This window comes from Solanum dulcamara, chromosome 1 (assembly GCF_947179165.1).
Source record: "Solanum dulcamara chromosome 1, daSolDulc1.2, whole genome shotgun sequence".
NCBI lineage: Eukaryota > Viridiplantae > Streptophyta > Magnoliopsida > Solanales > Solanaceae > Solanum > Solanum dulcamara.
In genome coordinates, this window is record NC_077237.1 from 37,315,669 (window position 1) to 37,332,437 (window position 16,769).

A 16,769-nucleotide genomic window follows, 5' to 3' on the forward strand; every position below is an offset into this window, starting at 1 on the left:
ACCTAGCATCATAGATGATGTGTTTGTAACACCGAGTCCCCGAGCGCGCCAGATACGGTATGTAATAGTGGTATACATGACTTTATTTTGTGAGGTGCAGGCACAGTACCCTATTAAATGTTATACTTAGTTTCCTACATCCCTAGTTCAGTTGTTATCTTAGTTATGTTGTGCTTATATACTCAGTACATATATCGTACTGACCCCCTTTCTTCCAGGGGCTGCGTTTCATGCCCGCAGGTACAGATGTTCATTTCGGAGATCCGCCAGCTTAGGATTTCCGCTCAGCTATGTTGGAAGTGCTTCACTGTTTTAGAGCCTAGCTTTTGAGTACTGCTCCTGCGATGTATATATTTGTTTATGCATGGGTACGGTGGGGGCCCTGTCCCGCCATATATTGTTGTTCCTATTCTTAGAGGTCTGTAGACATATGTGTGTGGGTTTTTTTAGGAGTTTACTTTGGTTATGCCTATGCGATATGTTGTAAAAGTTATTATGTTGTGGCAGCCTTCTTGGCTGGCTTTCCCTTTTCATGACATGATGCAAATGAAAGAGGCCATACGTGTATGAATATTTTATCACCCACTGGGTTCATGTGTTTGGTTCCTATATCTACGAGGCTATATGAACATGAAAAAGTTTTAACCCATTAAGGTTTTTGTGAGCAGTATCATGTTATACATAGTCCAATTTGACTGTAGTCGACTGTTACGTAAATGGGGGTCCAGGTCGGACCCCAGTCGCGGCCCACGGGGTTGGGTCGTGATAGAAGTGGTATCAGAGCAGTTCGTCCTTGGAGTGTCTACAGACCGTGTCTAGTAGAGTCTTGTTTATCAGTGTGTTGTGCACCACATCTATAAACAGGAGGCTACAAGACATTTAGGATGTTACCTTTCTTTCATATCTAGGATCATGCGATAGAACCGAGTCATAGGGAATGAAATTCTTTATACTAACTTGTGATTTCAGTAGAAGGACAACATCGAAATTAGAAAGTGACTAACGATATTAGAAGTCACAAAGCACGCAGGTAAGCAAAGGCACGAATGATAGGTGCCAGGTAAGGTATTGAATTACGGTTGACATGTAAAGTTGAAAATTGAAAGGAAAAGTAGATGGAAAGTCTAAATAGGTGCAGTTCGAGTTGGACATACGAGGTAAGTCCATCAGCTTATACTATTGTTGATATTGGGCGCCCTGTGAGGCTGCAATATGACATGATATGATACGTATATATGTATCTTTATGCGTATTTCCCCTGTGAGGCATTGTTGGCATTTTCTGCATGCAGGTGTTGAGATAGTAAGAAATACAGAGGAAACTCTGCCCAAATCTTCCTTGAAATAAAAAGAAAATGATTTAGGAAAGACTGGTAGTTCTGGATAGAACGATATATTAAGGATAAGATTAACTAAGAAGGGTAAGTAACCCACAGTAAGAATCATGAAAAAAGTTAAGAAGTGTTATACTATGGGGTAGAAGGCGAACAGGATATGATGTGAATATAATGAGGATAGTTATGAAAATAAGTAAATCCTTGTGAGGAACTGCCTAAAGATAGGATGCGGTCAGTATAATAAGAATATAAGGGTAACTTGGGCGGTACAGCTTGGCCTACTGGATCAGCTGCTGGGTCATCATCTTCTTCAGTAGCTATGCACCCCATGGGGCAGGATGCAATCATACCAGCACTAATGCACCGGATCCCATCAGAACTCCAAAGTTAAGCGTGCTTAGGCGAGAGTGGTACTAGGATGGGTAATCTCCTAGGAAGCCCTATGCGGCTGTGACATGAGATGATATAGATATATGTATACGTTGGCCTTGCATGGCATTGTGGTATAAAGAAGTATTATGGATATGTGATTCCACCGTGAAAGATGACAAGAACCGTTAGGATAGGGGATGTAGCTTTGCAAAAGAATTGATGCAACCTACGAATGGAGGTATGCCAAGAGTAAAACCAGGTGATTACTTGATAAAAGAAGTCGGTAGTAGCCATGTAACTGCCATACTCGAATACATTAAGGGAAGGTATAAGATAGTTTGAAGCAAAACCTTTAAGGTACAATCCGTACTAAGGACAAAAGCTATAGTGGAGCCTTAACATTAGATGAAGGAAGCAAGGAACGATACAGGTTTATGTGCAGACTAGTATGGCGATGCTAAGGCATCTTGAGCTACTTTAAGATCCTATACATGTTCGTGTAAAGGGTACAATATGATGTGTGGTAAGAGAACTAGAAAAAAAGAAATAAAAAAGAAATATCACCTGTTCCCTATGCCTACAGGTAATCCTAACCTTTGGAACTCTAATATTGATTGCTCGATGAAAGTATATGTTATGGCAATGGGATAGAGGACCTCTCCATATAATCGGTATAAGGTCCGGAGGAAGGTTTTGGTTTACATTCAAGGACGAATGTTCTAAAGGGGGGAAGGATGTTATACCCCGTACCTTTACGCTTTGGAACGTCTTCTTAAGCTTCTTGAAAGATGTCCCGTGACCCAGATTATCTATAACATGATTAAATAACTCTAAGGAAGGGAGGACGTGACGCCCCTTAAGACTGAAGGTTGGAAATAGGTCTATAAGGATTTGAAATGAATTGGAGGCCAACATAACAAGTCATAGGACTCGACTTACTTATGTAAGCTACCAACTTGGACGACTTACATAACTAAGCCACTGGAGTACATGTTGAGCTTACGTAGCAAGGATTACATGGGCTCCTAAAGTAAGATGAGATTACGAATCCACGGGAGAGGCAGAAGGAGGCGTAGCACCTACTCGGAAGCAAGCAGGTGATGCACCTACTTTGACTAAGTAGGTGATGCACCTACTTGAGGTGGGTCCCACACCGCCACATGGCAGCCTTGGAGGCTAGGTATGGATTCGTGGCCCAATAAGGGCTTGACATGTGTCACCCTTAGTGGATGACATATGACACTTCCTAAGGAATGATATATATGTATGCTAATGACTCTTAAGTCATTATTTATCCAAAATCAGCCCAAAACATGGAGAGAAAAACATGGAGAAGAAGAAGGGAAGGAGGCAGCCATGGTTTAGAAGAATTAAAGGTGAGTTCTTCACTTTTCCTCAGTCAATTAATTATCTACGGTGTTCCTCAATTATGTGGAGGTGTATATATGTATATTACGATGCCTACGGAACCATATTTTCAGTTCTTCACTTGGAAAACTAAGAGAAACCTAAAGAGAAAATGCTAGGGAACAGACCCATTTTTGGAGGGGACAGTTGTTAGTAATATTGGTATAACTTCTTGTTATAGCTTAGTTTCGGGTTATTAAATATGTTTTGGAAAGGTATTTCATAGGTCTATAACATTTATTTAGACTTGCAAATCCAGTTTATCTTTTAGCTTCGCAAAAAAGGGTGATGAAGTGTAGAGTAGGTACTGCCCAGGTTTTGGTTTTGGAAATCTTACATGGATTGCTGTTGGTATTTTGGGCATATCGTCTTGTACAAAATTGTCGTAGGGTTAATTCGAAATTTTATGCGACCCTAAGACACATGTTTATAACTTTCATTGAGGACACGAATCTTGTTTCCTTCAATTACCCCTTCGAAACTAAGCGACAATACAAGACAGTAGGCTGTCCAGAATTCACGTTTTGATAGGTTTGGCGAGTTTTGGCCAATTTTGGCAAAGGTAATGTTTTTCCTTTCAATTTGAAGTTTATGGTGTTGTTATATGGTGTATTAAACCCCTTTTATGCTGCTGGAAGTTTAAGAATGTCGTAGAAATGCTCGACGTTCGAAATAAACTAAATTGGAATTGCTATAGTTAAATTGTCATCGAAGGATAGTGTTGTTCATGTGAGGTGCTGCTGCAGGGGTGTGATGTGTTCTTGCAGGTCCTAAATATGTTCTAATGTGGGTTGGGGTGCTGCTGGTTGAATCCACACAACCCTTCATTGCGTATAATGAAAGGCGTTACAAAATAAAGGCTAGACGCCCTATTGTGCTACCGTATTTTTGAATAAGTCGTTTGGAGTTTATGTTGTATATTGTTGGTGTGAATTGCTGTAGGTTGTTGTTTTTGGTTGGCTGTAGGTCTTAGGGACCTAATTGGAAATTTGGATAGGGCACATTATAGGGGAGGTGCTGGCCAATTTTCATCGATGCCTTAACGAATAACAAAACTAGTCAAGGAAACAACTAAGGAAATAGATTATATTAATACTAAGATGTAACCTAGGGTGATGGAAAGTAAAAGGGGTTGATATTCATACTACTTTCATGTTGAATAGGTTTAAAGGACGGCGAGGCAAGCAGGATAAGGAATAATTCAGACAAGGTATGTGAAGCTTTCTTTTGGCATATTTTCGGCATAAGTATGTAAAGCTTATCTTCTTTTCTTTTGGCATGTCTTAGTCTTGAGTGAATTGTGTATGTAATGTGAGAATAATTCCATTCATAGAACCCCGAGTATGGTTCATCAATCTTATTCACTTCTAGATATTAGAACTCCTGCGATAGTTGAGTTATGGACTTATAAGTCTTCTATATGCTGAAAAGTAGTGTATGTAAAGCTATTCCTCCTTCTTTTGGCATGTATTACATATAAGTTATGAATGATTTATACATATGAAACATGGGAATAACTCCATTCGTGAAGTTCCGAGTACAATTTATAATTCTTATCCACTTCGTGATGGTAGAACTCCTGTAATAGTTGAGTTATTGCCGTTTAAGGCTTCTATATGATAAAAGGTAATATATGTAGAGCCTATCGCTTCTTTCTTATGGTACGTCTTGATGTAAATGAAATAAGATATGATTTGAGTGTAGAGGTAGTTCCCGTTGTAAGTTCCGAGTAAACGCGTGACTCGAGTTCACTCCTAAATACTAAGGGCCTTAAAGTAGTTAAACTACGACCCTCGAGCCTTCTATAGACTGAATAGTGATTGGATATGTAAGCTCCTAAACCTGGGGGTTCTTGGGCATACTTTACGATAATGGTTGAGGGATATTTGATATGTTACAGAGGTTTGCGTGCACGTATATGCATTATGATATATATATGGATCGGGCCGAACGTACCTTGGCATATTTTGCTATGTAAGGATCGGGTCGTACGTTCCATGACAGATTATGCATTATACGGATCGGGCCATCGTACCTCAGTATTATTATGCATTATGCGGATTGGGCCATCGTACCTCGGCATTATTATGCATTATACGGATCGGGTCGTCGTACCTCAGCATTATTATGCATTATACGGATCGGGCCATCGTACCTCGGCATTATTATGCATTATACAGATCGGGCCATCGTACCTCAGCATTATTATGCATTATACGGATTGGGCCGTCGTACCTCGGCATTGTTATACGATATACGGATAGGGTCGTCATTCCTTGGCATTATTATATGATACATGGATCGGGCCGTCATTCCTCAGCATGTACTTTCTATATACAGGGATCGGGCTGTACATCCCACAGCGTTAATGGCATATATATACCTAGCATGATAGATGATGTGTTTGTAACACCGAGTCCCCGAGCGCGCCAGATACGGTATGTGATAGTGGTATACATGACTTTATTTTATGATGTGCAGGCACAGTACCCTATTAAATGTTATACTTGGTTTCCTGGATCCCTGGTTCAGTTGTTATCTCAGTTATGTTGTGATTATATACTCAGTACATATATCGTACTGACCCTCCTTTCTTTGGGGGGCTGCATTTCATGCCCGCAGGTACAGATGTTTATTTTAGAGATCTGCCAGCTTAGGATTTCTGCTCAGCTATGTTGGAAGTGCTTCACTGTTTCAGAGCCTAGCTTTTGAGTACTGCTCCTGCGATGTATATATTTGTTTATGCAGGGGTACGGCGGGGGCCCTGTCCCTCCATATATTATCATTCCTATTCTTAGAGGTCTATAGACATATGTGTGTGGGTTTGTTTTAAGAGTTTATTTTGGTTATGCCTATGTGATATGTTGTAAAAGTTATTATGTTGTGGCAGCCTTCTCGGCTGGCTTTCCCCTTTCATGACATGATGCAAATGAAAGAGGCCACACGTGTATGAATATTTAATCACCCACTGGGTTCATGTGTTTGGTTCCTATATCTACGAGGCTATATGAACATGAAAATGTTTTAACCCATTGAGGTTTTTGTGAGCAGTATCACGTTATACATAGTCCAATTTGACTATAGTCGACAGTTACGTAAACAAAGGTCTAGGTCGGTATCACGATCCAATTTCGTAGGTCATGATGGCACCTACTATAACCCTCTAGTAGGTAAGCCAACCCGTCAACTCGGAACTTCAAGTAATGTGTTTGAAGGCAAAAACTATATAAGAGCTTTGAATTATAAAAGTAAACAGAATGAATAAGCGGAAGTAAACCAAAACATGTTTTAAACAACTAAAGATCCCTCCAGAACCTGGAAGTCACAAGTACAGAGCTGCTACAAAATAAAATATGAGTACAAGTCCCGAAAGTGGACCAAAAAGATATAAAACAACTGGCTAGTCTCAGAAGGCAAAAGACGGGCCATCCATGCTGAAGGAGACAAGAATGATCTAAAAACGCCAAGTACTCACCCTAGTCTCCGAAGTTGACTGCAATAGGCTCGATTTATCCACGGTGATAGCTGGTGCTCGGTCCTGCATCACGAAAGTAGATGTAGAGTGTAGTATGAGTACCATGACAACAGGTACCCAGTAGGCATCATAGGCCGACTGAGCAGAAAAGGTAAAAACAATATGAAAAAGAAGAATAGCCTAAATAGGAGTCAACATAAGCATCAAAAGGGAAAAGAGTACTACCTATGAAAACTACACCTAACTATACCCAACTGGGCCCCCATAAGCCCAACTAGAACACTCGTGCGTAAGTTAAATAAAAACTCGGACGAACCCCCATAAGCCCGCCGAGTACACAGAATAGCTACAACTACCAAGGCTAGGAACCAAGAATCTGCGATGTTAAGAGCCAAAGTATTATATCATTTCCAAACCCAGAATCTCTAAGAGTCAATCGATCTAGTGGTGACTTAGGGGTCGAGGCTGGGATTGGGTACCCGGATGCTCGCCGTAACACATCGATATGATCGAGGCTAGAACTGGATACCAAGATGTTCGTCATACTAGCAAGTCGGCGGAGGCCGGGGCTGGGTACCCGTATGCTCCTCGATAATTCAGAATGGAGGCCGAGACTGGGTACCTGGATACTCACAGATATTTTATCCTATGGTACCGAATATTCTCTTTTCCAACTAAAAAATAATTGTACCGAGAATCTCCTTTCCAATGAGTCAACCAATATGCCGCCAAAACTAAAACCGGAGTCAAAGTCAATGATCACGAAATCTAGTGTTGCCGATGCCTCACAAAAGTCACGATTATATCGAGTTATGGATGATTGTATTTTTAAGAGCAAGAGTAACGCCTAGCTAAGGCCAAACTACCAGGCACTAGCCCGCTACGCCATTCTACAAGGATCTAAGTCTACCGGAGCGACGCCGGGACATCTAAAGCAAGTTTACATCCTATACTAAGGCCAATATACCCCACCGTATCAACAACATGCTCATTCAACTCTACTTATAATACTTAACAAATAACGACAAGATACACATGCTTCTAAATATCCGAAAACCCGATAATAAGCCTAAAGCATGATTTCTAACACCTAAGATATACAATCAAACTACCCAATCCAATTTCCAACTATTTCAACATGCTTTCACACATTTCGGCTCAATCTAAAGAAAGGTAAACCGTAGCCTACCTGTAGGCCAAACACGCGGGCTCCAAATCATTGTGTTGTAGCTTTTCCCTTTCGAACGGCCTCGGAACGCTGCCAAGCTGTCAAAAATAGAACCACAACATCGATACGGTCATTTAGACACTAATTTCATAATTTTTGGAGATGGACTAATTTTTGGGTCGAAAACGGGAATTGTGGGACCCACATACGAAATTCCAGATTTGACCCCCAAAACAGGTTCTAAACGTCACCCCAAGCTCAAAAATTAGATTTATAATACAATTCGGGGTGGGAAATTACGCAAGACGATCAAACAACTAAAACTCATAAATTCGGACTAAAGGACCAAAAATGGCAGCATCGAAATCAGTAGATTTTGGAAATACGAGACTCTTTCAACCCAAAAAAATGCACTACAATGATCCTTGCGAAAAAACCCACAATCTAGCCTCAAGAATCACTCAAAACGGAGTTATATTGACCAAGATACACTTTTTCAAAATTCCACAAAATTTCATTCCGAAAATGACTAAATCAGTAACTAAAAATGTATTTTTACCTCAAACGAAGCTTCTCCTAGCATTTCTGAGATTACCACAAGATTCCTCACGAAATTCTATTGAATTTAGACCCTTGAATCACCAAAATCGGATTTATATTGGTCAAGATATAACTTGTCAAAGTTCTTCAAAAATCCATTCTGAAAATGGATACTGCTGCAAATAAAATCATGATTTTTAGCTGAATCGAATGCTCCAAATCAGTTTTCAATCTCTCCAATGCGTTCTCCACGAAAAACTTCACAATTTTGCCTTTTGAATCACCCAATTTGGAGCTCTAGAACTCAAAAAATGAGGGTTCAAAGTTGAGGAGAAAATCTGGAAAAAAAATCTGCACTCTTGCTGCAGATTTTCTGATTTTTTCCACAATTTAAAGTCTCCGAACAAACCTTCGGAATTCGTTCGGAACCCGATAAAAATAAAATGAATATTCTAACACACTAAATTCGACGTTCCGGACTCAATGGCGTATTCAGAATTCCTATACGAGATCATTTTAATAAAAAGTGGGTCCCACACCCAAGAGTCATTTTCCACAACGGGTCTCGATATTAGCTCGGGAGCCTCGGGAAGCGAACGAAAGGTCGTTCCTGACCAAAATTGACATTCTATAACTAACCGCGCTGTCAGAATTTTTATTCGAGCGCGTTTTCCAAGAATGTTGACCAAAGTCAACTATAAGCTAAGTTTCAAAGTCAAAAGCGCCGAATGGCCCCAAACTCGTATCAATTGCCTCGATAGTCATTCCAACAGTGTTGCCAGCCTAATTTGGTCATTCTGGAGCTGATGGAACCATCAAAATTTGAATCCGAGATCTCGTTGACCCAAAACTCGAAAAGTCGCAACTAAACTAACTTAGACCTTTAAAATACCAAAATGGACTCGGGACCTCTAAAAATTTAACCAACACTTCTTCTAGACCAAAAACCATCTCCTGAATCCAACGGAGTTATCGGAATTCCATTACAAGCGTCGAATCTCCAAAAGTTGACCAAAGTCAAACCTTGGCTTAAAGTTCCTCAAATTCTCAACTCAAGGCCTCAAATCTTCGTTACAGCTCCAAAACTGATTCCGTAAAGTCTCCTAAGCCTATTTTGACATTTCGGAGCTGCTGGAATCGACGGAATTCCATTCTGAGACCTGTAGCTCCAATTGACCCCAAATACCACTTTTTAACACTTAAAGCTTATGAAACTCAAAATTTCCAAAGACTTAACTTTTCATAGGATTTTCTAAAAATCAACACCCGGTAACAATTAGAAATGACTAGGGGCATCTAAAGGGATGGGTAAAATGGTCATTTTACAAAAATTCCAAAAAAATGACCTTGAGGGTCATTACAGTCGGACCCCAGTAGCGGCCCACGGGGTTGGGTCGTGACATATTATATCTGAGTGTAAATTTATTTTTGTCACTCCATTCCTTACTAATAGATTTGATATTTTGCCTGAAATGTTATTAGAGCCCTATTTGGTGTCTATCCCCGTTGGTGAGTCAGTTATTGCTAGAAAGGTCTATAGGGGTTGCCTTGTGTCTATCTTGCATAAAGTTATTCCTTGTAATCTCATTGAACTTGACATGATAGATTTCTATGTCATTCTTGAGATGGATTGGTTACATGCATCTTATGCTTCTATAAATTGTAGGACTCGTCAAGTCAAGTTCCAATTTCCAAATGAGCCTGTTGTTGAATGATAGGGTCGTGATTCCGTGGTGAAGGGAAAGTTTATTTCTTATCTTAAGGCCCGCAAAATGATTTCTAAGGGTTTTATTTACCACATTGTGAGGGTTAGAGATGTCAACTCCAAAAGTCCTCCTCTTGAGTCAGTTCCTATAGTCAATAAATTTCCCGATGTCTTTCCCGATGACCTTCCTGGTATCCCTCCCAAAAGGGAAGTTGATTTTGGTATCGATCTCCTCCCTAATACCCAACTTATCTCTATTCCTCCTTACTGTATGGCCCCGGCAAAATTGAAAGAATTGAAGGAATAATTAAAGGACTTGTTAGAGAAGGGGTTAATAAGACCAAGTATTTCTCCATGGGGTACTCCCGTGTTATTTGTGAGAAAGAAGGATGGGTCGCTTCGAATGTGCATAGACTACCGGCAATTAAATAAGATGACCATTAAGAATAAGATACCCACTCCCTAGAATAGATTACTTGTTTAATCAATTGAAAGGCGCAAGTCACTTCTCCAAGATCGACCTTCGGTCCGACTATCACCAATTATGGGTGAGGGAGTGTGACATTCCCAAAACAGACTTCCAAATAAGGTATGATCACTTTGAGTTTGTGGTGATGATTTTTGGGTTGATGAATGCACCGACGGTGTTCATGGACTTGATGAATAGGGTATTCAAACCTTACCTTGATACTTTTGTGGTGGTCTTCATTGATGATATTTTAATTTACTCTCGGGAAGAGGAAGAACATAAAAATCACTTGAGAGTTGTGCTTCAAACGTTGAGGGATAGACAATTATTTGCAAAATTTAGTAAGTGTAAATTTTGGTTAAAGGAGGTAGCATTTCTTGGTCACGTAGTGTCTAGTGATGGGATCAAAGTTGATCCTAAGAAAATAGAGTTTGTCAAAAATTGGCCTAGACCATTATCTCCTACAGATATTAGGAGCTTCTTGGGTCTATCCGGGTACTATAGAAAGTTCGTCAAAGGTTTTTTTTCCATCTCATCTCCTATGACAAAATTAACTCAAAAAAGCCAAATTCATATGGACAGATGAGTGTGAGAAGAGTTTCCAGACCTTAAAATATCAACTTACCTCCGCCCCTATTTTGACTCTCCCAGAAGGATTAGAAGGGTTTGTAGTTTATTGTAATGCTTCAAAGATTGGTTTAGGTTGTGTACTAAATGCAAAAGGGCACGGTCATAGCCTATGCTTCTAGGAAATTAAACGTGCATGAGCATAACTACCCTACTTATGACCTTAAATTGGCGGCCATAGTTTTTGCTCTGAAGATTTGGAGGCATTACCTCTATGAGGTGCATGTGGATGTGTATACTGATCATAAAAGTCTTCAATATGTGTTCACCCAAAAGGACCTTAATCTAAGGCAAATGAGGTGGTTAGAACTCCTTAAAAACTATGACATGAGTGTGCACTATCATCTGGATAAAGCCAATGTGGTTGCCGATGTACTTAATAGAGTATTTATGGGGAGTGTGCCCATATGGATGAAGGGAAGAGGGAGTTGGTGAAGGATGTTCACCAATTGGCTATATTAGGGGTGAAGTTGTGTGGTACTAATGATGGTGGTATGGTTGTTCAAAATAGGTCTGAATCCTCTTTGGTGGTGGATCTTAAATCAAAGAAAGACCTTGACCCAACATTTATCGAGTTAAAGAAGTTGGAAAAGGAAAAGAGGATAGAGGTCTTTTCCCAAGGGGCAGATGGGGTGCTATACTATCAAGGTCGGATATGTGTTCCAGATGTTGATGGCCTAAGGAGTTTGATCATGATGGAGACTCATAATTCTACATACTCCATTCATCCCGATTCAACGAAAATATACCGAGACTTAAAGGAGTTGTATTGGTGGGGTGGCATAAAGAAGGACATAGCAAGGTTTGCGTCCGAATGTACGAATTGCCAACAAGTGAAGGCCAAATATCAAAGGCTGGGTGGCCTAGCCCAAGACATTGAAATCCCTACTTGGAAGTGGGAAGATACGAATATGGATTTTGTATGGGTTTGCCTCATTCCCAAAAGCGTCATGACTCTATTTGGATAATTGTTGATAGAATGACTAAGTCAGCTCACTTCCTACGGTTAAAACTTCCTATAGTGCCGAAGACTATGCCAAGTTGTATATTCGGGAGTTGGTGAGGTTGCATGGTGTGCCGTTATACATTATTTCAGATTGTGGTACCTAATTTACTTCTCACTTCTGGAGATTATTTCAAAAAAAAGCCTCGGTACTAAGGTAAAATGGAGCACAGCATTCCATCCTCAAACAGATGGGCAAGCCGAAAGGACAATTCAAATACTAGAGGATATGTTAAGGGCTTGTTTGTTGGAGTTTAAAGGAAATTAGGATGACCATCTATCGCTCATCGAGTTTGCCTATAATAATAGTTACCACTCAAGTATTATGATGGCGCCGTTTGAGACTTTGTATGGGAGAAGATGTAGATCACCGGTTGGTTGGTTTGAAGTAGGCGAGATGACCTTATTGGGCCCTGATTTGGAAGTTGATGCTTTAGAGAAGGTGAAGATCATTAGAGAAAGGTTAAAGATGACTCAAAGTCATCAAAAGTCCTATTCCAACACTAGAAGAAGGGATCTTGAGTTTAATATGGACGATTGGGTGTATCTGAAGGTTTCACCCATGAAGGGTGTGGTTCGATTTGGTAAAAAGGGGAAATTGAGCCCTAGGTATGTAGGGCCTTATAGAATCGTGAGACGCGTTGGCAAGGTTGCATATGAGTTGTAATTACCATTGGAAATAGCCATGGTTCATCCAGTGTTTCACGTGTATATGTTGAAAAAAAGAGTGGGTGATCCTAGTTCCATTGTACCTATGGGAGTAGTGAATATTGAAGAAAACTTGACCTATGAAGAAGTTCCTGTCGAAATTTTGGACCGGCAAGTTAAGAGATTGAGGAACAAAGAAGTTGCATCTGTTAAAGTCCTTTGGAGGAATCAACAAATAGAAAGTGCAACATGGGAAGCGGAAGCGGATATGATTAAGAGATACCCTCATCTTTTCCCCTCTAACCAAACCTAAGGTATTAAGTTGTCCTTGCTCAATTACTTGAAATCTTTGCATCTCAACTTTTCTTATCATATGTTTGCAAAATTATGAAATGTGTTTCAAACGATGTTTTAAATTACATTATTGCATTAATAATGGGTTGTTGGTTTATACTCTACTCTACTCAATCTAAGACTTTCTTCATTCGAGGATGAATGTTCCCAAGGGGGAGATGATGCAATATCCCCTAAAAACGTTGTATACAATGTTTTAATTATCGCCTAAAAATAATACAGCCTCTGTATTTTGAGTATAACATTTTATAGAGTAGTCGGAATTAGGTGATTCAAATTTCTGCCTAATCACAACATCATTACCTACAACTTTTGTGAAGACCATATGTTGAGTTTCAGAGGTTAATTAGGTCAAATAAATTAATTATTGTAAGACAGTGTGCTATGACAAAATGGAGTATTTATAGAAGAAAATTCATATCTCACTGTACGATGCTCCAAATTGGTTGATTCTTGAACTACATAAAACTAGACTTCTATATCTACAATTCTTATAAGACACTAAATCTTAATAAGGAATTTATCTGGTTCAAACATAGCTCCAAAAAGGAGTATTCTGTCAAAGATAACTCATTTCACCTACCATGGAAATATCTAGATACATTTGATATCACTCATTAAATCAATAGTCCTCCATTTGATATCACCCATTACATTAATATATTCCATTAAATTTTCAGATTTTTCTTTATAATTATTTTATTTATTATTAGGTACCTCTTTCCCACCTATAAATATCCACCTTATTTCCTCATTTTATTCATCAAGCTTTCTCAAACAAGTCTTCTCTCTATACACTTTTTTACTCATTTTCAAATATAGTTTTAGTTCTTAGTAGTGAAGAAATACTATTCCGGTGATTCATATATTCCGGGTAGTACACAAAATGTTCCGGTGAGGAGAAAAGCTAGGACTCAAGAGTGTTCATTAAGTCTTTTGGTTCCGACTAAAGCTTTGGATTCCAGGTATGTAAGGCTTCAATGAGAGTATTTCTTCCACTCTCATGCCTAAATTATTTTGATTATATGATAAATTATGTTTATTTTCTTTAAGCTTTACTCTAAGTTATGTGGGTGTTTATCAATGGGTTCTTCCACCCATGTAGTCCAAAAACTCTTTTAATTAAGTCTCTTGATTTCAAGTAATATTTTCTTATGGGTAATTCTTATTTTTACTTAATAGCATGAATAATGGTTAAACTAATGATTATTGGTCTATTTTGATGAAACATAATTTCATTTGTATGAACTGATGGTTTGCAAGTAATTCTTCTATTTATCTATTTAAAGGTTCTTGAAATTCATGGTGGGTTGTTTAAAGCATGATTTTTAATTAATGGATTTCAAAGTATTTATGTATATTTATTTACATACATGTTTGCAAGTTGAAGTGATTTGAACTCACCTAGTTTTACTATGTTTTCAATAAAGTTTGATTTGACTCCAAATAAATGTTTATGAAAGCAATACCTATGATCAAAAGGGAGTCTTAGGAAATGAAAGAATGATAAAATGATATGAATGATAGATTCTTTATGCAATAAGAAAAATTCTTGCATATTTGAATTACCAAATGTTTTAATGAGCTATTCTACCGAATATGATGTTTTGAAGTCTCAAGCTATATGCTACGACTATTTTGAAGTATTAAACTATTCCGTGGGATTGATTTAGCACCGAATGGGTCATGAGGTAGGATTCGGTAAGGGAATCCTAGTAGCAACCCCTTGTCTCATTAACTATGTGCCAACATAGGAGCCCTTGTAGGCTTAGGCTAATGGATCCATAAATAGCCCTTAAAGTTAAAGTTAAAGAAATGAATGAAGTTGACGGAGTTCTACCTGGCAAGTAGTCTCCCCGGCCAACGTAGGGGATTATGTTGGATTCCATGTAATAGCTCGCATGGTCTTAAATGTCGGTTATGGTTATTTTCCCACAAAATGAATGTTTTAAAGAATATCTATATGATTTATTATGCATGCATTATATTATGTTCCATATTAAACAAATGTTTTAAATATTTCCTCAATGTTCATGCATCCTTACATACTTAGTATATTCAAAGTACTAACGCATACTCTTTTGTCTACATGATATCACCATGTAGGAACCAGTGCTCCTCCTCTTTCTCCTCTACGTGGCTAGTTGAGATTCCATTGAAGACTACTTTTGGTGAGTTCCCATGTTCTGGGAACAATATGCCTTTATCTTTCTAGCTTATAATATGTTGAGATATTTTACTATGGCATTTCTTCTATTATGATTGAGGGTGAGCTAGGGACTTGTCTTAGCCCCATTAAATCTAAAAGTTACAGGTACTGTTGGACATATGTAAGTTGAAGATTTACTATTATGATTTCCGCTTATTTATTTATCATCATTACCTATTAAAGGCTAAGAGAATGCTAAGAGGCTTGTTTAAGGTACTTTCGGATTCCTCATTTGTCATGTCACGTCTAGGCCCTAGGCTTGGGTCATGACAAACTTGGTATCAGAACCTGAGGTTTTGAATGGTCCTTGGAGTCTAAGATACCGCATCAAATAGGGTATTGTTCATGGTTGTGAAGCACGCCACAATTATGAATAGGAGACTATGAGGCGTTTAGAAAAAATTTCACTTCTATCAAATTCATGTCGTGCCTTAAAGTGTCCTAAGCTTTCCTTTAACTAACGACCCATTTCATGTTCTCTAGATAATGACTCATGGAAGAGCACCTCGAAGAGCAAGGGTTGACGATGAGGACCAAACTCCTCCGGTTCCCAATGTCCCATATCATGAGGATGGGGTAACTCATGCCGAGTTCCGCAGTGTCATCACTTTGTTAGCTCAAGTCGTAGCCAACCAAGGGCATCTAAGTGTTCCTCCTCCCCAAATACAAAATCCAGCCTCTAGGATTCGGGATTTCCAAAGGATAAATCCTCCCGAGTTCGATGGTTCTATACTATATAAGGACCTTATTGAGTTCATTAATGAGGTGTATCGGATTGTGGCTATCATGGGCGTGCCACCAAATGAGAAGGCCGAGCTAGTGGCCTATCAACTCAAAGGTATGGCTCGAGTGTGGTATGAATAATAGGTTGTTGAGAGGGATGAAGAAATAGGGCCGATAGGATGGGAAGAGTTTAAAGGTGCCTTTCTAGACCGCTTCTTACCATTGGAGCTAAGGGAGGCCAAAATCCAAGAGTTCATCAACCTCCGTCAAGGGAGTATGAGCGTGAGGGAGTATGCTCTCAAATTCACTAAGTTGTCAAAGTATGCTCCCTTCATGGTCTCCGACCCAAGAGCTAGGATGAGTAAGTTTATTTCCGGTGTCTCAAGATTGTTGTCCAAGGAGTGCAAAACGGCCATGTTGGTCAAGGAGATGGACATATCTCGGTTAATGACTTATGCAGAACAAATTGAAGAAGAGAAGCTTAGAGAGAGATCAAGGGGGTTAAAAAAGGCTAGAGTGGATGGTAGAGGGTTTAACCCTTAAAAGTCTGATTATGGTAACAATGGCAAAGGCCAAGGTGGGCAACGATTTGTGGGATAAGGTTCCACCAATACTCCTCCTCCAAGGTTAAACAAGGACAAGAGTGGTAAACCAATGGTTTCAAGAGAGAATGTTGCTACTCAAACTTTCTCCGCTTGCAAGAAGTGTGGAAGGACTCACAAAGGGGAATGCT

The 16,769-nt window shown here is 39.2% G+C and overlaps 1 pseudogene; it reads left to right on the forward strand.

Annotated features, from left to right (window-relative positions):
• Positions 1-1,672: 1,672 nt before the first annotated feature.
• On the forward strand, positions 1,673-1,793 carry LOC129904805 (5S ribosomal RNA; annotated as a pseudogene).
• Positions 1,794-16,769: the final 14,976 nt, after the last annotated feature.